Below are 17452 nucleotides of genomic sequence, written 5' to 3' on the forward strand. Positions count from 1 at the left end.
GCGGCGCGCGCCCGGTGGCCGTTGGCGCTCGCGCCGCGTCTTTCTTCTCGTACGCAGAACTCGGGCGGCGGCCTATGCGTTTGCGATTCGACGAGGAGTCGTCCGGGTTGTTGGCGGCGGCGGGCAGCTGCTCCGCCCCGCTCCCGGGGAGGCGGCGGCGGCGGGATTTGGCGCGGCCGGGGAAGCTGGGGTGGCCGGGGCCGGCCTGGAGGCCTGGCGCCACCCTTCGGGGCCTGCAAGGACCCAGTTGGGGGGGCAGGAGGGAGCCGGGGGATGGTTGGTGGTGGGCTTTCTACTTTGCCTTTTCCTCCTTATGCCGCCTTAGTGAGGGGCGGGAGCTCTGGCGGCAACTCCGGGGTGGAGAAGCGAGCTCCGGAGTCGGAAGAGCTGTGTTTGCTTCCGGGCCTAGCCACCAGCTGGCCGAGTGACCTTAAGCAAGTCACTCAGTAATTTGTCTGCGCCTCAGTTTCCTCCTCTATCAACGTTTGTGGGATTGAAAGCGCTTTGTAAACCATAAAGCGTCGGTGGATGAAAGGAATGATTATTGTTCGTTATGGTTGGCTTTTTTTTTTTTTTTTTTGGAGTTGTAAGAAAACTTAGAAATTCCCAGTCCTTGGATATTGAACCTGGAAACCTTGGATTGGAGATGGAGATCCCCAAACTCCCTGAAATTGTGTGCAGAAGTTAGTGGGAATATGCAATTAAGGGAAATGAGGATCCATCGCCATCAAGTTTTCAGAGGGGGCTGTGACCCGGAAGAGTTAAGAACCACAGTTCCTTTGCCACAAGGAGGAAACTGAGGCTTAGATGTCATTTGGGACCCGTAACAATCAAGTTGAAGCCCCTGTTGAATCCTTGGGATATGTGAGCTGTTCTATGCATAGTGGCTACTCGGGGTAACAACACTCCACTGCTTGGCTTCTGTTCTGAGTCCTTTCACTATGGGTTGCCTGAAGGGCGGCTGATGCTTATGGTACAGTGACACCCAATATAAAGCAGCTGAAACTAGGAGTGGATGTGTTCTCTAGTGTCAAGAAGCCTATTCAATCTTTGGCCCAACAACTTTTTATTTTCTGGTGCCTGACTACCTTTCTGACTCTTTCATTGACCATTTTCCATGACCATGGTTGCCATCCGTTACTTGCTCTTGTTTTATATTCTTAGCTCCGTGTGGTTGGTAGTGAGCAGGCTTATTTTTAAATGGTGCTGCCAAGTCCAGCTAATTAATGGTGCAGGTGGGTTTTTAGCAAGCTGTCTCACTGGAATAGACTGAACTAGACATGGAATTCCTGAAGATGTTTGTTTTTATTAATTGAAGGTTGACATTCTCTGAAAAGTTTTGTTAGAACTTCCTCTGAACCTCAAAGTCAGTAGTCTGGAAGTGTTTCAAACCTTAACTTTCCTCCCTGCCTGCTTTGTATTCTCTTTGCTTGCAAGTGTGTTATTAAGATGGCCAAAATGCCAGTTTTTGCTTCTTTGTTAATTGTCAGCTGCTTTTTATCAGATTCCAGGCCATTGTCCAGCAAACACTATAGAAATGTTTGAACACTTGGATTTCAAACATTTTCGTTTTGTGGAGTGGTGCTTACCGTGGTACAGCTCTAAGTAAGCAAATGCAAACACTCTTAAGTGTTTTGTCTGTTAGGTGTTAGCCGGTTCTGCTATTTCATACAAATGTCTGGAAAAAATCAATTGACTGTTCCCTTTACCTGGAGGGCAGAGACAAATGATCTCAATTCCAGAGAAATGACTGTTTTGGAGACAAATGTGTTGGTCTTTTAGCTCTTTTGTAATTAAATCTGGATGTACCTCAAAAGAATCTTGAGACTGTGGTGATACTATGCTTTCCTCAGGAGAAAGGAGGAGAAAACCAACTGGAACTCAAAGCTTGAAATTCTGTGACAAAACATGAACTGTCCAGAATAGGAGGTTGAAAGGGTTTCACTACAGCGTTCTGCACTCGCTGGAACCGATGTCTTTCAGTGTAATCACCGCGTGGGCTCCAGATTTCCAGAATTTCAAGAACTGGATCTGGGACCTGGAAGAAAATACCAGGGTGTGACAGGAACTCGGGAGCTGGACTTGTTTTTGAATTTGAGGAGTGTTGTCCTTGTTTTGAAAAAGAGACAATGACTGAGCAAGCACTGCCACCAGCGCTATTACTGGAAATTCGGAGACCTGAGTTTTCACCAAACGCTCAGTGCATACTCTGGCGATGCTTCATCCAAAGTGAACTACGGTACTTGCCATTTTCCAAAATGCCTTTTTCTTTACCATCTCTGCACATTTGTTCATGCTGTGTTCTGTATCCTGGAATACCCTCCTCTGCTTCTTCATCTGTCAAAACTGCCATTTCCTCAATATCCAACTCAGATGCTCTCTTCTCCATGAATCTCTTAACCTTAGGCAGAAATTAACCTTTTTTAAGTTTTTTAATGTTTTCTTTTTTTAATATATCTATCATTATATACAGTAGCTTATAAAGTACTTTTTTGTGTGCATTGCATTAGTTCTCTTTACAGGTAACAGCCCCTTGAAAGCAGAACTTTTGCCCAGACATGTTAACCACATATGATGAAGCTTTAGTAGAAAGAAGAAATTTAGAGACTAGGCTGTCACCAAATAAGCACTCAATATTTGCTTAGTTGCTGTGTGATAACCTAATTCTTGATTATTGAAAAAGTCACTAATTATGGGCCATGTCTCCTCCTTTACTTGATGTTTTATTATTTTTTAATTCTAACTTTAAAAAGATTTAGGGACCCCTCAAATATGAAGAGAAACAACCATATTGCATAGGGTATAATAGAGGAGGGCAAGGGTTTTGTTCCTGTATACCTTACTCTCTCCTGCTCAAGATGGAATCATTAAAGTTAAGGATAAGTTTTACAAGTATTGATATGTTATAAGACAGTTTGTGAAAGGCATTGGAAAAGGAAGAACAGCAGTGTCTCCTTTGCTTTGGTGTTTGTATATCAACTTAAATCCAGTTCTCAGACCACCTGGGAGCCACTTTGTTCTCCCCCACCAACCACTGCCCAGGAATCTGAATACAGATAAATTACTCCCCCAGAGTATGAGAATTGGAGCCATTCCTATTTGCTGCTTCCCTGAAACAGTTTGTCCTCAAGAGTCCAAAAACAGTCTTTGTCTGAGAACTCTCTGTTCTTAGCATCACTGATTATTAATCGTAAGCTCCCCCGCTCCCCGCCCCCCCGCATTTGTCAAGAATCAGTATCCATCAGGCAGTGGGTGTGCTGACAGCAGCCCCACCCCAATGTCCTGTGTTTCTAATGCCAAGCATTTGCTATCTCATGTTTTGTCACTCTCCTCTCCAGTCCTGTGCCTCCTGGTTGCCGAGTGTTCATCTGGATCTTCTGATCACCTTTGTGCTATTCCATCAGCCTACAGATCTGGTACCTGGATTTTTGCCCATGGTGATGGATTCTGCCACCTCAGTGCTGAAGAAGACATCATTCCAGTGGACCACTGTGATCTAGGAGGCGTATCCAGCGAATCATGATGTGGCCTTCACCTCCACTCCTGTCCTGTTCTACCCAGATTCAACACAGCCTTTTGTAGTGAAGTTCAACTTCTCAAGCCAAATAGCTGAAGCTGTTTTATCACAACAAAGGTTCAGCTTGTTCCATAAGTGTGCATTTCGTTTCTCCAGTTAAAGCTTTCAGAGACACATAATAAATTTGGACCAGGGGATTTTTAGTTATCAGCACTGTCTGAAGAATGGCAGCATCTTTTTGAGAACCATATCGGACCACGCCCCACTGTCTCAAATGATTGAAATTCAGGAATTGTCTAATCTGGACCCCATTCTTTTTCCATTTCAAATCTGTAGTAGCCTACTGAATGAGCAAGCAGATATTCTGACCCATTGGGATCAAAACAAAGGCACAGTGAACTCACAGCATCTTCTTTGGGATTACTCAGGAACCAGAACTTTTCACACAAATGTAAGAAATTCTACCAAGGAATCCCTTTACCTAACAGCATCTCATAAAGCTCCAATCAGATTCCAGAAAAGGCCTCTTGATACATCCAGGTAGAACCTATATGGTAATCCCTTACGTTTATCTAGCACTTTACAGTTTCAAAGCACTTTCACTTGTATTAATCTTATTAATTACCAAATAACTCAAATTATAATCCCTTTTTGCAGATAAGGAAATGGAAATTTAAAAGTTATCCAAGGTTACACAGCTGCAAAATGGTAGAAGCCAGGCCTTCTGACTCCCAGTCCAGTTCTGTCTTTGGAATTAACTTAGCCTCTATTTTATGTGCAGTGTTAAAATAACTGGAGATTTGGAACCCCAGAAAAGTTTTCAACTTCCTGATCTCAGTCAGTGCCCTCAGTCAGTTAGGATGTCAGAGATGTGATTTTGCCATAGTTGTGCCTGGACCTGAAGTCCATGGCATCCTCTCTGAGGTTTGGCAGTAGTAGACTGTCTTTATGGTAGTATATTCATCTGACAACAAGATTACCTATTAGAAAACACAAAGCTACTTTTAGATCTTTCATCCATCTTTGTGGTCTTCCCAAAGATGGCCTAGTTGATTGGGAATCCCTGTTGATTCCATGTCTTCCTTTTTCTTTTTTTAATTCTTATTAATATTCCCAGACACCAACTCTGTGGTCCTCTATCCCCAAATTAATATTTACATAGAATGAGCCATCAGTTTTTTTTAGAACAGTACTGTTCATATGTATGTGTGTATGTATATATTTGATATACACATGTAATATGTATCATATATAAAGAGCTTCTGTAGTCCAATAATGTGGTAAAATACTGTAAAATGTGTCCCCTTCCCTGATTGTTAATGCAGTGTAGTGTATTAAAGGATCTCAAAAGGCTTACATAAAGAGCCTCATTTAGTTGTTTGGCCCAGTGTGTCCTAAGTTTAATCAAATACATAATGTTATTTTTGTAGCATTTCTTTTAATGGAATGGGAAAACTTCTTTAGAGCAATATAGCCAGTGTTTCCTGATTGCCAACATAACTGCCCTGGAGACCTAGGAATAAACAGTATCTTTGGAACTCTCCACCTCCCCCCCTTTTTCTTGTCAATAACTTCTTGAATTAGTATGTCTTTATCATCTGAGAACCCTACATCTTGACAGTTAGCTTTGTTTTCTGTCAAAGAAACCTCTAGAAGATTTGTGGGGATACATGGGAGAGGGGTGTGGGGAAGTTAATTCTGCCAGAAAGATGGATTAATTCTATGATGTTTAGCAATGTACTTGTCTCATAGAATTGTGCTGTAAATCTAGTTTAAGGGAACTATATCTCAGGTGAGTGAGGAGGGAAGAGGAGAAAAATAGAGTAAAAGGGAATGGATGAGAAGGAGATATTTTCTTAAGATTTAAGTTGTGGCCCATTGAAATCTTATAATACTTAGAGTCATCCAGGCAAGGACTTCTTGAAATAATATTTACAAAGAAACTAATGCATTTTGCAGTCACTTGCTGACTGCAGAAAACCCAGCGCTATTGTCACTTAAAACCAATACCCTTGCCCTGATAGTCACTTAAAGCCCAATCAGGCGATCTGAGTTTGTAGCAGACTGGAATGTTAACTTCTTCATTTTGTAATGTGACCCACATTAGAGAAGGAATAAATAGGAAAATGCTTTGGCTTACCACAGGCTTTGCTCACAGTTTCTGGTTTCTGTGACCTATTTTTTTTATTTCAGCATTTTGTGAACCAACTTACTCTTAGATCATTGGTTTTCCAAAGGCTTTGTGGCCATGAAGCACTTTGAATGAAAACTTTATGGAAGCCCAGAGTAAAAGTGAAGCTGCTCTGGAGGAAGCAGAAGTGGGGGGCCTGAAACCTGCCACAAGCATCTTACTTTACCATCATGGTGACACCTAAGGAGACTTCCTTACAACAACTAGAAATCTTCAGAACGCAGTTTGGAAACCACTGCCCTAGACAACAGTACGACCTGAATGGCATTCTGTTCTGTACCTCTACCCAACACGTCGGTGTTCAGTTGATAATGAGCATTCTTAGGAATACTCAGAGAGTGCAAGAAGATGGACATATCTTTGCCCCCAAGATTAGTCATATGGGCTGAAAGTAATATCAAAGAGACCTAGAATAATAGCCCTCTAACCACAAATAGACTTCCAGTGATTCCTGAATGATACAGCCACAGAGCAATTTGTACGTTACACTGACAAACCCCCTTATTCAACTTCTTCCACAAACACCGGATGCTCTAGTGGCACTTAAGATGCATGACTTCGAAGTCTTGATCCTCCTTGAATACAGTGAACACCAAGTATTGAAGCTGATGTTAAAGTCGATGCCTCATTGAGGCAGTATTAGACCAGTTGTACATTGGACCTCCCATTCTCAGCTATGGTACTCTACTTCGTGTGCAAGGGATAACCATAAACTATGAAAGCAGAATTCAGAGACTGGCAACATTACCGAAAAGGGCACCTGATGATGATTCATCTTCTCAAACTACGTCACTATCACTCAGCCGTTGGCAGTTACACTACTGCTTGGTTTTTATTCCGTTTAACTGCTGTTTCCAGAATAAAGAAGCAAATAACCTCTGAAAAACTGCTAAAACAATTCCTCCATCACTGGCACATCCGCCTGTTCTGCTCAGAAATTAGTACTCAGCTCTACATGTAATACCTGATCCACAAGAGACAATCTCTGAACACCCTTTTCTTGTGTGTGTAATTTAAAATGTGGCCATTGTAAAAATTTTCTTCCAGCCAATGAGAGAGTTTAAGATGAATCTTTTGATGTCTGATACCATCAGTTGTTGATGTTAATGATATTTAGAGGTAGGCCTTTGGATCAGGCCTTGATAGCTTACTTGGTGGGCATCTCAAATTCCATATCTACCTTTTTGCTGGAAATGTAGACTAACGTGAAAGGAAATCTACAAAGCCTGCAGCTAAAGAGTTTTAGCAATAGGCTCAAGCTTCTTGAGTCTTCCCAATGTCACAAGACCACAGTCCCTTGTCCTTGTGGATGTTTCCATGGAATTTCATCTGTTGTTTTAACTGAATCACAGTGGCTGACTTCATTTCTTGTCATGAAGTACTCTCAGGCATTAAGACAACTTGTCTGTTCAGGAGGGATTTGATACATGAATTCCCAGACCAGATCATGTAGAACAAGTAGACTTTAATCCATGCCCTGAGAAAAAAATCTTATTTCTTCAGAATTGACTCAAGGGCCAGCTGTCCTCAACTACTTTAATGAATGCACTGGTTAAAAGTTGGGAATGTTTATATCTTTGTCTCTTATCCTCTACACTAATTGTGATTATGTGACTCAGTGTACAAATCATCAAACAAAGCCTAAGTGGTTATTCTATACTGCTCATTTTCAACAAAATCTGATGACTAGCCTGCTTGTGTATATACAACTATTATTTGTAAAGAAGAAATTGTCTACAAACTCGGTTTTTTCACTACCTTCATAATGTCAACTCGATTTTCTTTTTCTCCTGGACTTGACCGGAAGATACATTGATCTATCACTGCCAGTCATTCCTTTTAACCCTGTTAAAATGAGAGACTTAAAAAGGTAAAGATGATCATCTGTTCAAGAGTCTAATGTATGCTGTGTATAAGAATTGATGATGGAAAAAGCCTAAAACTCAAACCTAGTAACTGTCTCCATGCCTCAGATCTCATCTTGCAGCAGTACCATTCAACCAGTCTGAGGCCTTCACTTGTTGATAAGATGTTTCTCAGAGATGAGCTGAATTACAGAAGATGGAGACTTGATTACCAAAGAAAGTAGGGCCAACCTTGATGAACCTGGCTCTCCCAACCCTATCACTCCCAGATGTAGCATAGACTCCTAAACAGAACCTCAAGTCTGGATTTAAGAGATACCCTTCTCCTGAGCTGAAAGTTCTTGGACAGATCAGCAGGAAAGTGAAAGTTGCTATACCTGACTGGCCCTTTAAGATCAGAAAATTGTATCTAGAGTAAACCGTATGGATTAACCCTGGAATACTCAGGGTTAAAGCTAATTTACAGAACTTCAACGTTAAACTGCCTGTTTCTCTAGATCTTAGCCTGGCTACTGATATGACTGGCCCTGCTGAAGGTACCTTACTTACTTGTCTATTTACCTGATTCAGCCATTGCCTGCCTTTCTGACATATTGCTGCAATCCGACACTGTCCTTCAGAAGACTACAGCTGATCTCGGCTATCTTATATCCGTTTCCACCAAGAAGTTTTGAACAGAAGCAACCTGTACTTCTGTAGTCTCCAGGACTTGATGTTCACAACAGGAAGGAGCATGCTACATACTCCTTGACCAGCAGCTTTTTTTTTTTTTAACTGCAGAGTAAGTCTCTATGCCTATATATATTAGATCATCATTTTCAGCACTTGGGACCTTCTCTGCCAGATCTGAAGGAGCAGAGCAGATTGAAAGCACTGTCCATTCCTCCATTCTATGGTCATACGGAGATGAATCTGATTTACAGTATTCACAGAAATGTACCAGTTCAACTTGGCAAAAGACTTAAAGGAACATAAAACTTTTCCACTGAACTTAAAATTTACCACTGACTTGAGGAAGTCTCACAGAACTCTTTGCCAGTGGGAGGCTGGTTGTCCTGTTTCATGTCAGCAAGACAGTTGGGCTCTCAGGCTCATGCCGACTGAGTTTACTTACATTGAAACTCTTGTATCATCCAGATATGCTATTGGACATGATTATTCCATTCAGATGGATTACAAGCCTCCTGAGTAGAAGACAAACTTACTACTCATGATTTTTTCGAGAATACTTTTATCATCAAGGAAGGAACAATGCCAGTGGTTACCATTCAACTTTATGAGCACAGATTAAACTTTTTCAGTATCTGGTCTTACCACTGACATCAGTTGTTTTTGATTGACCAGCCTCCATTCCATTCCTTTGTAACGACTCCCTGATGTTTCTTCGAACCTCCTCTCCCTTTCTTCAGTCCACATGGTTCAGTCTGACCTAATCTTAGGTTTCATGGATGGACATGTAATTCAGACCTGATCAATCAGCACAGTCCATCTCCTTGACCATAGTGATTGATGCAGGATTGGTCATGTGGTTCAAGTTGGTCCAGTGATTCTCAACCCTAAGAGTTTTAGTGAACTACGGAAGAGAAGCTCTTTACTGAGAATGCTTAGCTCTGTAGGATGAAAAGCTCAAACCAACAGGGCCCAACATATCAAATGAGCCAGTCGGAGAATGAAGCCAGTACAGAGGAAAATGGAGCCAAATGATGGAGAGACTTGAGTCCTGATGACAACGTTTGTGCCCCTGGATCAAACCGTGCCTGAAGCTAGTATATCCCCTGGACTTTTCAGTTATGTGAATCAATAAATACCCTTCTTTGCTTAAGTTACTTTGAGTTGGGTTTCTGTTACTTGAAATTGAGTCCTAAGATACTTGTCTACCAATATCAGAATCTTTATTAAACTAGAGGTCAAGGCCACACTGATATTATTTTCCAGTCCAGAAGATAGAGTGGAACAAGAGCTGACATATTTAAGTTACTGCAGAAGCATAAAAATTAATTACATGGCAGAAAAATATAGTAAAAAATCTAAATGCTTATCAGCAAAGAATTTGTTATAACCACTATAAAACACCTGGTTCAACCATATAAGGATATTTACATGTCTGTTGTAAAGAATAAAATACACTTATTACATATGGGCATGGAAAAATGGCCATAATTTATTAAGTGAAACAAACCATTGCTAGAAAAATGTGTAGTATGAACTCATCTAGGAATTTGTTTATGTTCATAATGCAAAGTCTCAGTGTAGATTACATGACTTTCAACTTTATACATTTCTGTACTTGAATATTTTACACTACTCACATTTAAACTCATTTCAAAATAAAGAATTTTAAAAATTAAATATAATGCTTACTGTTCAACCTTGACAAGTTACTTAACACTGAGCCTGTTTTGTCAAATACTTTAAAAGACCTGCCTTTATATTAGTGAATACTTAGATAAATATATTCATCCATTACTCAAACTGATGACTCTTGAACCTTTCTGAGCTTGGTAACTTCCTTAATTTTTACTGTCTGAGTGTATTTGGCTTATAAACTATAATTTTGGTGTTCATCAAAGGTTATTCCAGTTCTCAACCAACATTAATCTATTTAAGACCTCTTGCAGTGTTCACACTAGGCAGAGAGGAGGATAAAGTCACATTCTCCTTGAAATCTTTGAGTATTCGGATCTTCCTGCAGTCAAAGTCAATAATGGCCTTCTACTGCTAAATCCATTACATAAACATCTGAATGTTCAGCAGCACAACAACTCCCACCAGCATCCTGACTCAAGTGTCATTTCCCTCCTTCCCTGCCGGCTATTGCTCCTTTGTAGGTTCAGTTCTCAGTATTGGTATAGCAGACATCCATTGATTTTTGTCTCCTACCCCCACCTTTTTTTTAGTGATAGGTACCCATTTTTCCTTCAGAATGCTACTCTTTGCCATTCTGTGGGAATGCTGTAAATGACAGTATTTTTGTCTCATGCCCCCTGTCTGAGTCAGGTTGGATTGTGTGATCCAAGCTTGTACAATATAAATTCCCCTCCCACCAGGACTTTGAGTCTTAAGAGAGGTGACACAAAATTATAGGAACTGAGTCCTGATTGTAGTGTCCCAAGGAAATCATAGGAGTTACATGAAGACATCCCCAAAGATGTCCTAGTTTCTGTTGTCAAAACCTGATTATCCAGATTTTCCATTGTTTGTGAGACCACCATATATCTTCATTGTTTTTGTCAAACAAAGTGGGTTTTTTTTTTTTGCTTGTAACCAAATGACTGGTTACAGAAATTGTTAACAGTTAAATAGTAGGCTTCAAACCCTCAGAAGCATGGGGGATCTGGAATTGATTATTGCACTGATCGAATTAAAGGCAGCAGGAACACTTGCTGTCTGTGGACTGGGGTGGGGGTGGAGGGCAATGAGCCACTTAAAATGGCAAAAAAGCTAGTAGAGATACTCCCCGTGTCATTGGAATCGTGTACCTGTTGAGAAAACATCTGGATGATCAGGTAGCTGTTGATAGTAGAACAATCTGAAGTGGATATGGAAGGTTAAGACCACTTGAGTTAGGCATGCTTAATTATAAACTAAAACTTGGAGATTGATTCCACAAGTTGCAGAATTATGAGGGCAATTTGCCATATTACTAAGATTTTTTGTGAAAAAGTTTGAATAGAGACTGACATGTAATATTGGTATCTGGGAAGATTCAAAAGACTTGGAAATTTTCAACCCACGTATACCTCAGGAATAAAAATGTAGGTCTTCCCACTAGTCAAAAACTCTTGACTGAAGGAAAAATACAGTGTATAAGCAAGGAAGAAGAGAACGCACAGTTGGCTGTCCACAACCACAAGTTCTGCACCTGGATTCAACATGGATCACACTTGACAGTTGAAGCTGGGGATGCGGCACCCATGGGTGCAGAAAGCCAACTGTAGTATGCCATTTACCCAAGAGACTTGAGCATCCTGAAATATTGGTATCCACTGGGGTCCTGGAACCAGTCACCTATGCATACCTTAGGAGAACTACCAGCACTAGCCCTGTGACTTGTAGAAATAAGTCTGTATAGCTTCTACCCATATTTCCTACCTTGTCTTTTTATCCCTCTCCTCCATTTCAATACTTTGCCCCTCATACTTTCTGGCTGAAGTTCGAGCATGTTCCAAGTTACCCCAGTCAAACTTTCCTCCATTGGACCTGAGCTATTCTGCTGGCAGTGTTCCCCCAAACTAATACGGGTGTGCTGGTGATGATTAGGCACCAGTAAATCCATAGATAGTAGACTGTCAAGATGGGGTTCAGATCTAGAGGGGAATGACTATCACCCAGAAATCTAGATTTGACACTGAATGTGTTAACTAGAAATCATTTTAGATGATTTCCCCTGAGAAGATGGAATTCATGTTCTACAGTATGTTGAATGGAGTCATTTATAAAGTTGTTCTAAAGAATGCATGTACTGGAAAGCCAAGGGTAGACAGCTGCATGTGCCTACTCAGTGTGCTTTCCCCCTTTTTTCTGAGAATAGCACCTCACCTTCCCTTTGGGAAGCTAGCCAGCAGATAATATGTAAGAGGCATGTAAGTTCCTGTTACTGAGATTTCCTCAGTTCAGGTTCTTGATTTTCTTGAATGTTACGCTTCTCTGATTTTTGAGAGCTGCCTCATATCCCTCCAATAAATTACACTGCCTGAGAAGACTGTTAACCTATCACTGTACTAGGTACCTCCTGTACAACCATATGCAGAGGCTCAGTTGCCAGAGTTGAGTTTTGTTCCTTACAGTCCAAGAACCCAACCAAAGCAGTGGCCCTCCTATGTCTTAGGTCTTCTTGCCCTATAGACGGTCTGAGAAATCTCATCCAGTTTCATGGCTTTGTGGTTTCTGACTGCATGTTGATAAATTTCAGACTCCTATCTTAAGTCCAGGCATATTCCCTGAGCTCCATGTCTGAATGACCACCTGTTGTCTGGATATTCCCCCATTTATTTGACATCCAGATACCTTGCAGAGTAGGAAATGGCAACCCACTCCAGTGTTCTTGCCTGGAAAATGTCATGGACCGAGGAGCCTGTTGGTCTACAGTCCATGGAGTCACAAAGGCTCAGACACAATTAAGCATACACACAGGCACACATTACAACACTAACCCCACCATTTCCCCTTCAATCTGCTGTTCTTCCACTGTTTCCTTTTCTCGATAAATGGCACCCTCCTCCACTTTCTCAAACCACCACACAGACATCATTCCTGACGCTTTCTTCTCTCTCACCCCAGATACCCTAGTCAGCCATTAAATCCCGTGATGTGTCATTTAAACACACTCCACAACCATCTCCATGTCCATCACATTTGTCCGCGGGAACAGTGTGTCGCTGGGACTTGGCGCTTTTCTAGCGATGTTACTCCCAAACACGGTTGTCTTCCTTCAGCCCGTTCTTGGAAGAGCTGATTGTGTCACTCCTCTGCCTAAAATCTTTTAGTCATTTCCCCCATTTCACAATAAAATCTAAACTTTTATTATAAAATTTTATCCTTGTTTACAAGGCTCTTGATTATCTTACTCTTCAACTTTGTAACGTCATTATCTTTCACCATGTCAGTTACAGCCAGTTTTGTATGTTGGAGTTTCCTATAATATTTCATGTGAAAAAAGAGAGAAGGGGAAGAGTCCATTAAGAGAAAAAATCAAATTCCATTAAAACTCAGAACTACCCAATTAATTACTTACTGCCGCAAATACTGTAATTTATTTTCTTCCCAAATTTCTCTTTTCATGAAGTTTCTCAATTAAATCTGATATGTGCAACTACTATTCAAACAGAACTCCAGAGAACAACCAAATCCATACCTCACATCATACACATACCAGAAGGACTACAGATGTAAATGTTGAAATGAAAATTATTGGAAGAATTTTTAGGAGACTATAATTTTATAACAGGAGATCATAAGTGAAACAAGAAGCCTAGAAACCCTAAAGGAAATTACATGTTTGACTACATAAGCAGAAATTTGGGAAAACCTGTAAAAGATGCATGATAGACTGGGGAAATATTTCCCACATAAATGACAGATTAAGATTAGTATGGCTAATATACAAAGAGTTACCACAAATTCATCCCTACAAAACAATCACACCGGTAGAGCACCCAATAGGCAACTCAAGAAATCTAAAATTTCAACAGTAATAGTCACCAACCATTTATTTAGTATTTGCTATAGACTAGATAGAATTTTGGGTACTTTACAAGTATATCTCTTTCAATTCTCACAACTTACCCTATGAAATAAATAATATCCCTGTTTTTCAGCTAAGGAAATAGGCTCAGAGGAATGAAGTAACTTGCCCAAGTTATACAGTGGCTAGTCACACATCTTAAACCAGGACACAGACTTGGGTGGAATGACTCCAGAATCCTTGAACCATTATGCTTGTCTGCATTTCACTAAGCATATGAAAGAGGATCAAGTGTACACGTGGTCAGTAAGATGTGAAGCAAAGCAACAAGGTACCATAAGTCACTGTCAACCAGATGGCAACAATCTGTCGATCAGAAGAGCAGTGACCTCTGGTACTGGCAAGAATTAGGGTCAGTGAAAACTTCCATACATTATGGGTGGGAATGTGATTTGTTCCAGCCATCTTTTAGAAGGTAATCTCATCATATTGATTAAAATTTTTTAAATGCATCTTGTGGCTCAGCTGTTAAAGAATCCACCTGCAACGCAGGAGACCTGGGTTCGATCCCTGGGTTGTGAAGATCCCCTGGAGAAGGGAAAGGCTACCCACTCTAGTATTCTGGCCTGGAGAATTCCACGGACTATATAGTCCATGGGGTTGCAAAGAGTCAGACACGACTGAATGGCTTTTCTTTTTTCTTTAACCCAACAGTGCTACTTCAAAGACCCCATCTCAGAACTAAGAGCACTGAGATATAAATAAGGACATCCATACAACAGGTGTACTGTAACGTGCCTAAGGTAGCAGAAGAATGGAAATGACAGCCCATCAAAAGGAGTGCTTGAATCACTTATAGAAGAACTATATTCTGGAGCATTATGCAGCTGTTAAAATGAGTCAGATATCTAGCTCTTAACCTCTGGCATGTCAATGATGTATTTCTTAAGCAAAAAGAAATTTTCAGAGTTGTGTATTATCATGATAACCCATTTTTGTGAAAATGAAACATACAGCTGTGTTTAAATGATCATGAAAGAAAGGCGGGAGGACATGGAGCAGGCTGAACAGTGAAAGTGGAAGTCACTCAGGCGTGTCCAACTCTTTGCAAACCCCGTGGACAGCACAGTCCATGGAACTCTCCAGGCCAAAATACTGGAATGGGTAGCCTTTCCTTTCTCCAAGGGATCTTCCCAACCCAGGGATCAAACCCAGGTCTCCCGCACTGCAGGAGGATTCTTTTACCAGCTGAGCTACAAGGGAAGCCCAAGAATACTGGAGTGGTAGCCTATCCCTTCTCCAGGGGGACTTCCTGACCCAGGAATCGAACCAGAGTCTCTTGCATTGCAGGTGGATGGATTCTTTACTAACTGAGCTATCAGGGAAGCCCTGCAGCAGGCTGCTATGGTTTAAAATAAAGGGTTTGGAGAAAGTTAGTACTTTATACATATTGGCATTGTTTTAGTACTTATTGAAAACACATTTTCTTTTAATTTAAAAACATACTCATTTCTAAGAAAAATAATGTATAATTTTAAGAAGCAGTTAGAACTTGCTGCCATCTATGGGGTCGCACAGAGTCGGACACAACTGAAGTGACTTAGTGGTCCAGTGGTTAAGAATCTGCCGCCAATGCAGGGAACATGGGTTTGACCCTTGGTCTTGGAAGATTGCAGGTGTTGCAAGGCAACTAAGCCTGTGAGCTGCAACTACTGAGCCCATGCTCCCTAGAGCCTGTGCTACGCAAGAGAATCCACTGCAGCAAGAAGCCCACACTCACCACTGGTGGAGAAAGCCTGTATGTAGCAACCAAGACCCGGTACAGCTAAAAATAAAAATTTTTTAGAAAAGGAAGAAGCAGTTGAATTGCAACTGGACTTTTTCATATTAGAATATGCTAATGGAAGAGTGATGATCAAACAAGAGCACAACAAACAGTGACAGTTGCTTACGTTCTGCACGTTTAGGGTTGCCTTTGGAAGGTGCTTGGGTTCCAGATGACTAGTCTTCAACCATTGGTGAGGCCACTGTCTGTAGCAGAAAAGGGGCTATCCGATGCGGTGCCCTTCTGACAAAGACCTGTTGTCTCCCTGTATCTGTTCTTCCTAGAGTAAACCCCACATTTCCCAGCCTTCCTTGCAGATAGATAGAACCCATTGATTCAACTTTTGCTTGTGGGGTGTGAGCAACTTCTGGGATTGTTCTTGAAAGAGTATGTGCCCGTCTGCTCCCTTCATTCTGCAGGGTAGAATGTGGGCTCGATGGCTGGAACTTGAACACATTACTTGATCCATGAAGGAGCTATGTGTGAATGGTGATGGAGCCACAAGTGAGAAGGAGCCTGGGTGTGTGATGAACATGGAGCCACCATACCAGGCCTAACCCGTTTACCTCTGGACTTGCTTTAACTATAAATAAACTTACATCGTCTTTAAATAATTGGTATTTTAGGTTTTCTTTTCCTCACAACTGAGCCAACTTGCCCACAAATGCTTTGATGGACATATTTCTTGCTCCTCGGAAGTAAGGCTATGACAAACCTAGACAGCATATTATAAAGCTGGGGCATCACTTTGCTGACAAAAGTCCATATAGTCAAAAGCTAGATTTTTTCCAGTAGTCATGTACAGATCTGAGAGTTGGACATTAAGAAGGCTGAGCACTGAAGAACTGATGCTTTTGAACTGTGATGCTAAAGACTCTTTCTTGAGAGTCCCTTGGACTGCAAGGAGATCAAACCAGTCAATCTTAAGGAAATGAACCCTGAATATTCACTGGGAGGACTGATGCTGAAGCTGAAGCTCCAATACTTTGGCCACTTGATGTGAAGAGTTGACTCATTGGAAAAGACCCTGATGCTGGGAAAGATTGAATGCAAAGGGAGAAGAGGGCAGAAGAGGATGAGATTGTTAGCATCACCAACTCAATGGACATGAATTTAAGCAAACTCTTAAATTTGAGGGAGATAGTGGAGGACAGAGAAGCCTGGTGTGCTGTAGTCCATGGGGTCACAATAAGTCGGACTTGACAGTGACTAAACAACAACAAATTTCTTAGAAACACATAATTGCATTTGTTCTGATTTTATACTAAATCAACCTGCTCCTAGCTGGACTGACACGCGGGCAGTGCTCTAGGTCGGTGTCTAGTTGGGTCATGAACCAGGCATATATCTCCATCATAAGTTAATAATTTGGCCCCTTGCTTTATTAGGTGCCCCTTCTTTATATTCTCAGAACTCCCTACTGTTGCCTTTGTCTCCCCAGTATCCATCCCCACTTCTTTTGATAACTGCACATCAATTGCCTGCTGGGTTTTCAGCCCTCCTCCAGTTTTATCCCTCTGATGACTACCCATGGCTCCAAGGTGAACACATAATGCAGATTAACCTACCAGAGCCCTGTAGCCCCTTGGCCAGGGTGGTTGGAAAGGAATGAGTATATGATCCAAGCCAAACCAGTCTTACACAAACCAAATTTTGGCGGGGTGGTGAGCGAATGTTTTTTAAGAGCAAAAGGCATTTCCTTTTGCTTTTAATTTGCTGAACTTAGAACTGTAAGGTTGCAAGCCTGGCACTGTTGGCAACCATCTTGCTACCACAAGATTGCCTATCTGAGAATGGAACCTACATGGCAACTAAGGAACAGAATCCCAAAGACATTTTTGTCTGCTGGATCCAGCCATGCCTGAAGCAA

The 17452-nt window shown here is 41.4% G+C and overlaps 1 long non-coding RNA gene across 1 annotated transcript; it reads left to right on the forward strand.

Annotated features, from left to right (window-relative positions):
• Window positions 1–6: 6 nt before the first annotated feature.
• On the forward strand, window positions 7–9399 carry LOC104980155. Its single transcript, XR_824233.1, has 3 exons — window positions 7–2239; window positions 3339–4057; window positions 5711–9399. It is a non-coding gene; the product is annotated as an uncharacterized LOC104980155 (long non-coding RNA).
• The last annotated feature ends 8053 nt before the right edge of the window (window positions 9400–17452 follow it).

The sequence above is a fragment of the Bison bison genome, unplaced genomic scaffold, assembly GCF_000754665.1.
Source record: "Bison bison bison isolate TAMUID 2011002044 unplaced genomic scaffold, Bison_UMD1.0 scf7180017864495, whole genome shotgun sequence".
NCBI classification, from domain to species: Eukaryota; Metazoa; Chordata; class Mammalia; order Artiodactyla; family Bovidae; genus Bison; species Bison bison.